Raw genomic sequence first — 7,616 nt, forward strand, 5'->3', positions numbered from 1 at the left:
CCTAGCCGACCGACTCATAACCTAGCCGACGCCCCTCTTTTCCTCCCGTCTTCTCGACCCATCATCTTCTAAAAGCCGAAGGTCACAATGGCGCCCAGGTAACTCTTCTTCCTCCCGAGATTTGTTCATTCTTAGCATTTTAGCTTCTTTTCACATTTTCTCTATGTGTGTTGTCTCGGTTCTCTCTGTGTGGCTCCCGTGGACTCCTATTTGCCCCGACCGTGTCCAAATCTTTATCTATTTAGGAAGAAAGCAGCCGGTGAGGGTTCTTCTAAGTCCCCAGCTGAGAAAACCAAGTCTCCTGCTCCCTCTCGACCCCAACCAGCTGGTTCTAGTAGATTCCCGAACCGCCATTTTGAGCAAGCATTTCAACAGAGGACATTCAAGCTGCTTCCATGTCGATCTGTGGATCGAAAGTATATGGATGAATTTTGTCCTTCTGTGTCCGAAACCCTAGCCTATTTTAAACTTGACTCGGTAGTCTACTTAGAAAGGGACATCAACCTTGACCTAGTTTCTGAGTTTTATAACAATCTTCATCAGAACAGTGATGGTGTTTATAAAACCCGAGTCGCTAAAAGACCTATCAATTTCTCCATTAGAGAATTTTTTGGGTATCTAGGCTGCCGGATGTGTTCGGGGGATCTTTTTTCCATTTATCCTGATTTACCAGAATCATTACGTCCTCCACTTGATGTCTCACCTGACTCCATCTATGAGTACTTCTTCGGTCATCCTAGACCAGATGACCTGGATGAGTTGGATGTTGACTTTCCCACCTTTGCTGCCCTACGACTATCTGCCCCTGACTATATTCTTTTTAAGATAGTCACAAACTGTATTCTTCCAATCACATCCAAACCTCTTGCTGAGATCCGACCCTATCATTGTTTGATGCTTTATGGGTTACGTCGGCGTCTCAACTTTGACATTATGTCCAGCATCTACTCTTCGATCATTTCATATTCTCGGCCCAGCGGCTCCACTGTTTATATGCCTTATGGGCATATAATTACAGATTGGCTCGAGACCCTTCAAGTAGATGTGTCTAAGGGTAGGGTAGTCAAAATGGTCAGGCAGGATTGCCGACTTGGAAAACGGGCATTTTCCAAGTCTGGCATCATTGGACAAAATGGGGGTGTTCATTGGAAGGATGGGAGAGCTTTGGGTGAGTTACCACGGGGACCTCCACGACAGGTTGCTCCTGTTGCTGCTCCTCCTGCTGCTGCTGACGATGGAGAGGACGATCCTGATTTGCGCTGGCAGATCGCCGAGCTGGAGAGCCGTTTTGATCGGCATGATGAGATGATATCTGCTGAGCTGGATGGCTTGCGTATTCGGATAGACCAGCGCTATGATGACCTGCGCGGGCATATTGACCAGCGTTTCGATGATATGCGCAGTCATCAGGTGGTGACACAGCAGTTGCTACTCGGATGGATGGCACGCTACCCGCCTCCGCAGTCTTACCCAGGCTATCCATCCTCCAGCGTGCCGCCTCAGGATTTCACCCCTCCTGCCGATGATGGTGATGTTCCTCAGTGTGAGGATGTTGATTGATACAGTTTGTTTGTTGACTGTCTGTATTTTGGATGTTATTTGTTAGTCTTTATAACTGACCTGGATGTTTGCACTTCTGATGCTACTCATGTATTTATGGTACTCAGTTTTATATTTGCTTGCTCTTTATTATATTTCATTTTCTATCCGTTATTAGTATGCTGTTCACTTGCATGTCTTGTTTGTCTTTTATTTCCTTATTATTGTCTTATAATACACTTAGAGGGAATTCTCAGTGCTTTAAGAACCAGACAGTAAGGGTTAAGGGGGAGTTCTTTAAGTTATCTTACCTTATTCGCACCTTTTCGGTGTTTGACAAAGGGGGAGAAGATAACTAAGTTTAGATGAATGCAAATGTGAAGACCCTCACATAGTGTTGTATCCGTCTTAGGGGGAGGATCTTGATTCCCCTAAAATTATGAAAATTTGAACAATTCTGATCTAAACTTAAATCGTGTTGTCAAACAACAAAAAGGGGGAGATTGTTGATACAGTCTGACCTGGCTGTTGTTTTGATGTTGACACTGATTTAAGTTTGTATCAGATAGTGTTTAAACTCAGAATGACTACTGATCGAGGTTGATCAGTTGGGAGGGAAAGTCCTGGTGAGTGAAGCCAGGCAAGGGAAATCCAGATGGGTCAAGACATCTGGTGAAAAGTCCAAGCAGGGAGCTTGGCACGGGAAAAGTCCAAGTATGGCGACTTGGCACGGAATGGTCAGAGAGGGCTCGGTAGCTCGTTCTCTGGACCGGACGAAGTCGGAGAGGGCTCGGTAGCTCGTTCTCCGGACTAGGTCAGAGAGGGCTCGGTAGCTCGTTCTCTGGACCGGATGAAGTCGGAGAGGGCTCGGTAGCTCGTTCTCCAGATTAAGTCAGAGAGAGACTTAAGTGGACTTTCAATGACACACTAGATCGATCGGTAGACCAATCCAGTGACACAAGAATCAGTGGATCGGTCGGCAGACCGATCCAGTGAAACTAAGTTCCACGGATCGGTCTGATGACCGATCAGATGACACTTAGTAGCACACTGAGTGAAATCTGATCGGTCTGCAGACCGATCAGAAAACACCGAGCACACGAGTGCAATCGATCCGTGAGACCGATCGAGAAGAGCCCAGAAGAAAGAAGAGGTGGATCGGTCGCGGACCGATCCACTCAATCTGATCGGTCCGCGATCGATCGAGAACACTCGTGAGCACATCGAGGTAACTGATCGGCCGTGAGACCGATCGGGAGAAGAGATCGCAAAGAAAGAAAGAGGTGGATCGGTCTGGACCGATCCACACTCAACTGATCGGTCACTACGACCGATCGAATGAATCTCGACCGATCGGGCTTTTGCCCGATCGGTCCAGCTGTGATCGGTCCGTGACCGATCCACACACTCTGATTTGTTCGTTGTATCAACGATTCCTTCACTGCTTTTGATATATCTCATTCATTTATGTGATGTAATCCTCTGTGCTGTTAGCTTTTGAGTTTGCAGGTTAACAGGTATCATTCCAAGCCTAATTTCAAATTAAGTTCGTAAGAGGAATGCGACAAATGGTCTTTCTGTTGGTTTCAGCGGCGCATGGTGCATTTCAGGCATCAACGGATACTGCTGTGATCTGGCTGCGATCTGCTTGACTCCTGGGGATTGGTTCGAGCTCAGAAGACGCCAGTGTTGACTGTGATATCATTGGTGTGAGTTCAGAGAATCAGAGAAGGAGGAAAAGGGATTGGCTGCAGCGCTGATTTGCGCAGTTTGGACCAGATTTGCAGCGCTGATTTGCGCAGTTTGGACCAGATTTGTGACAGCAGAGATCAGGTTTTGAGAAGCAGTAAAAACAGCGAGAGGGGAACAAGAACAGCAGAAGAAAAGCTTGAAAGAAGAGTGTGTGCTGTTGTGCGAAGTTCTAGAGCTCTCGGGTGAACTGCGATCTCTGTTTTCTGCTACTGATTCTCGCGTGGTTGTAAGCATTTCTATTCTTCTTTGCCACCGAGTTTCTGTAAGTCTCGTGCCTTAACTTAGATATTTCTTGAGACTTTGTGGGAAGGTTACTCCACCTAGAAGGAGGATCTTTAGCCGGAATTCTTCCGGGGTGCGATCTACCGAAGATCAAGGAGTCGTCCACCTTACGGACACGCCGAGGAGTAGGGGCAAGTTATCCCCGAACCTCGTAAATCTGTGTATCAGTGTTTGTGTGTTGGTTTTCGTTTTGTTTTAGTTTGATTATTCCGCTGCGCTAACTAGTTTCTGTGTAGAACTCTCTGCTTAAGTTTTTAAAGAGGCTATTCACCCCCCTCTAGCCATCTAAGATCCCAACAGGATTTACATAAGAAGTTTTGTAGACCTCTTTTTGATAAACAAATATTTTTTGTAATTCCAAATGTGAAGTAAGTCTTCGTATCTTATTTGTGAAACTTAATACTTGAAATTCAACAAAACCTCTATTTTCTGTTTTCTTCTTGTGAAATAAGTAAAATGAATGAACGTTTTATCATAAAAAAAATTTTCCTTTCTTTTCCACGGATTTTTTCGATCAGGAAAAAGAGAATAATATATATTATTTTTATTATTATTACAATAATGAATTATTATAATATGATCTCGAGTGTGATGTATAGGACTAGTAGACAGAACCTCTGAGCAACACAACATATCCTCTATCAGCTAACCTGAAACTTAAAAGAAAAGTAAGGGATAGTGAGTACAACAACTTAGTGGGTATAAAAAGACAGTGCATAATACTATATATATCAGGAGATCTAAAGAAACAGTCTCAAGTAAAATATTTACTACAAACATAAGAGTACATATATAATCATCTGCTAACTAATAGTATAATTAATAACATAACACTCACTAACTTAATCAACCAGGTATAACCCATAAATTGGGAGTATATAAATAGTATATCCAAACTTGTACGAATAAATACATGACCAACATATATCAAGCATATAACAAATCCTGACTAGTGTAACAACATACTATCACGAATGGGTCTCATGGACAGTCAAGACATATAAATAGTCTCTGTCTACGGGAGAACATTTTACCACGGATGATCTCATGGTGCAGACCTGATGAGGTAACTATCTAACTCCTTAGCCATTGATGACTGCGTGAGAACGTTCAACTACGGATAGTCATGTGGACAATCAAGGTATATAAATAGTCTTTATCTACGAGAGACTATTTTTCCTCTAAATGGAGAGCACAATCAAAAGATAATGGGCTTCTAGGTTGGCAGCCGCATACGCTTCCCGATTTACCCTGGTGGCCTGTGGAAAACTTCCGTAGAGCTGAACTGGTCATCGCAGGTATAGTTAATGAGGCTAACTGATCTCCAGCTATGACATATTTGTAGAAATTTTTCCTCCAAATGGGATGCGCAACCAAAGAATGTTGGGCTCTTGAACTGCCCCGCGTGCACTTTTCTCGATTTAGCCTGGTGGTCGATGGAAAAATTTCGTTGAATCAAACCGGTCACCCTAGGACTAGTCAATGAGGCTAACTGGATTTATCATTTTTTTTAACTTATTAAATGAGGCGGGCAATCAAAGGATGCTGGGCTTCTTGGCCATTCACCGCGAGCGCTTCCCTATTTACCCAGTGGTCGGTGGAAAAATTTTGTGGGGCCGAGCCAGTCACCCCAGGACTAATCAATGAGACTATTTGGATTTATCATTTTGTCCTCGAGGCTATTGTACCGCGGTAGGATATCCAAATTATCACCTAGACACTCGTGATTCGATCCCCAGCTATAGTGTATTTGTAGGAATTTTTTCTTCAAATGAAACGTGCAATTAAAGAATACTGAGTTCTTAGACTGCCGACTAGACATACTTCTCAATTTATCCTAGTCGTCGATAAAAAATTTCTATAGAACTATACCGATCATCCCAAAATAATCAACGAAGCTAACTAAATATATCATTATTTTTAACTATCTCGTTTCCTAGTTTTCAACTGACAGTTGAGATTCTACATCAGCAAGCGGTTCTACAGAAGAAAAAAAATTCACATTTTTGAACCATCAATTACATCATGCAATTGAGATTCTGCATCATGCAATTTTGGCTTAACAAGAACTTACAAACAAAAATTGACATACTATCAGTCTATCACCACATCTCATAGGAGATACTGCAAGGTGACTAACCTATATATACAACAGATATGGCAGTTCAATAGATAGTGCAGAGTTCAGCGGACTATATATTCATATCAACAGGCATCAAATACAAAAAGATGTCAAAGGTTCAGCTTTATATCACCACATCTTACTATAACAGCAATTATATTTATACAACTAAAGGCCATAAAAAAAAAAATAGTGAACACTATAAATAAAACAAATTCACCATCAATGACAATTTCCATCCCCACCAACCAATATCAGTTTAACTAAAAGTTCATTATAATTTTGATAATGTCATTAACAAAGCTCATAGCAAGCTATTAAGCCCCTCGAGCTATCAAAAAAACATTAAACTATAGAATCGCTACTAAATCCCTGTAAGTTGTTGTTACTCCAAAATTTCCCATCGCATAAAATGAAAAATTGACTAAAATTCATCAATGAAAACTCTCGTACACAAGAGCATAGGAATACGAAGGCTACGTTTTGATTCCGTGAGCTACTGACAAAATCATGTCGCTCCATAAGGGTGATGCCGGGGTGAGCAAGCACTGCCGGGAGGTGGTGATGGCGGCTGCGGAGGTCATCGGTGAAGAGGAAGTGGAAGAAGTCTTCAAGGGTGATGCCGGGGTGAGCGAGCGTTGCCGGGAGGTGGTGATGGTGGCCGCGGAGGTTCGATGATCCTCTCGGCGTTGGCAAGGGTGTGTCCGCCTTCTCCTGCTCTTTGGCGAGGAAGCGCCGGAGATGATCCGGCACCATGGTGGCTGCCCCGCCAGCGTAGGGTATTCTGACTCAGGAATCCTTACCTAACTAGATAAGATTTTTTATTAATAACCACCCACCCAGAGTAATATTCAGTTAGAATTTAAGCTAAAACAAAATTTGATGGCGTTTCGGTAAAGTATTGGGGTGAATAACAATTAACAACAAAAAGACTTCGTCGCCTGAGAGATTCGAACTCTCGCGGGGAAACCCCATGTACTTAGCAGGCACACGCCTTAACCACTCGGCCAAAGCGACATTAATGTGATTTTATTGTTTCGACTCTTATTTTTTATATTTTATATTTTGGTCTAAGACATCCATAGATACTGACATGCATATTTCTTTTTAAAAAATAAACATTGAAGTCTCGAGAGGAGCTTTAGTAAATCCAGAGATATTTGGCTTGTAATTTAATGAGAGGGTAAATCCACTCCATTATGGATGAAATCTCATATGTTCACAATAAGTTGTTGAAGACATACTTTCTTAGAGAATTGTTAAGAGTTGCTTGCAAATGAAGAGTCGGGAGTAGGGGCGTAGCTACATAGGGCCAAGGGGGTGCGACCGCCCCTCCTGAAATTTAGGGAAAAAATTAATACAGTGAAATTATTTAAAAATAATTTAATTATAAATTCTAAAAATATCAAGATTTTTTTTACAAATTGTTCAATTAAAACAAATAAGAGAACGCAAACCTTTTTTTCTTCTCTCAGCCAACTTTTTTCTTTCTCTCGATATTTTTTTCTCTCCCATTGCCTGTACTTTTTCCCCTCTCCCTTCTCGTATTTTCTTCTTCCTTCTAATCCCCTTTCCTTTTTTCACTCCCGTAGTCGTCTTCCTCTTATAATCCCCTTATTATTCTTTCCCTTTCCCTAATCCTAATTTTACCCTCAAAATCCTCCGCCGCACATTGATGTCGTTGTCGTCTATGTTGTTATCGCCGAACGCCGCTATCACTAGAGCTGATATCGTTTGCTGCCAGCGTTGTCATCGTCGCTTCGCCGATACTCCACAGCAAACGCTTTTTGATTAAGGTAAAATTTTCTTGCTTTATTTCGTTCGATTACGAATTTAAGTGTTGGAAAAACATATAATGTTAATTTTTCATATATTTATATTTTTGTTTGCTAGTCAAATATTGTTTGATTTGTTATATGAA

The 7,616-nt window shown here is 42.0% G+C and overlaps 1 non-coding gene across 1 annotated transcript; it reads right to left on the reverse strand.

The window, feature by feature from the left end:
- Positions 1–6,630: 6,630 nt before the first annotated feature.
- On the reverse strand, positions 6,631–6,712 carry TRNAS-GCU. The gene has a single exon. It is a non-coding gene; the product is annotated as a tRNA-Ser (tRNA).
- Between the last annotated feature and the right edge of the window lie 904 nt (positions 6,713–7,616).

Source organism: Zingiber officinale, chromosome 4B (genome assembly GCF_018446385.1).
Source record: "Zingiber officinale cultivar Zhangliang chromosome 4B, Zo_v1.1, whole genome shotgun sequence".
Classification (NCBI taxonomy): Eukaryota; Viridiplantae; Streptophyta; class Magnoliopsida; order Zingiberales; family Zingiberaceae; genus Zingiber; species Zingiber officinale.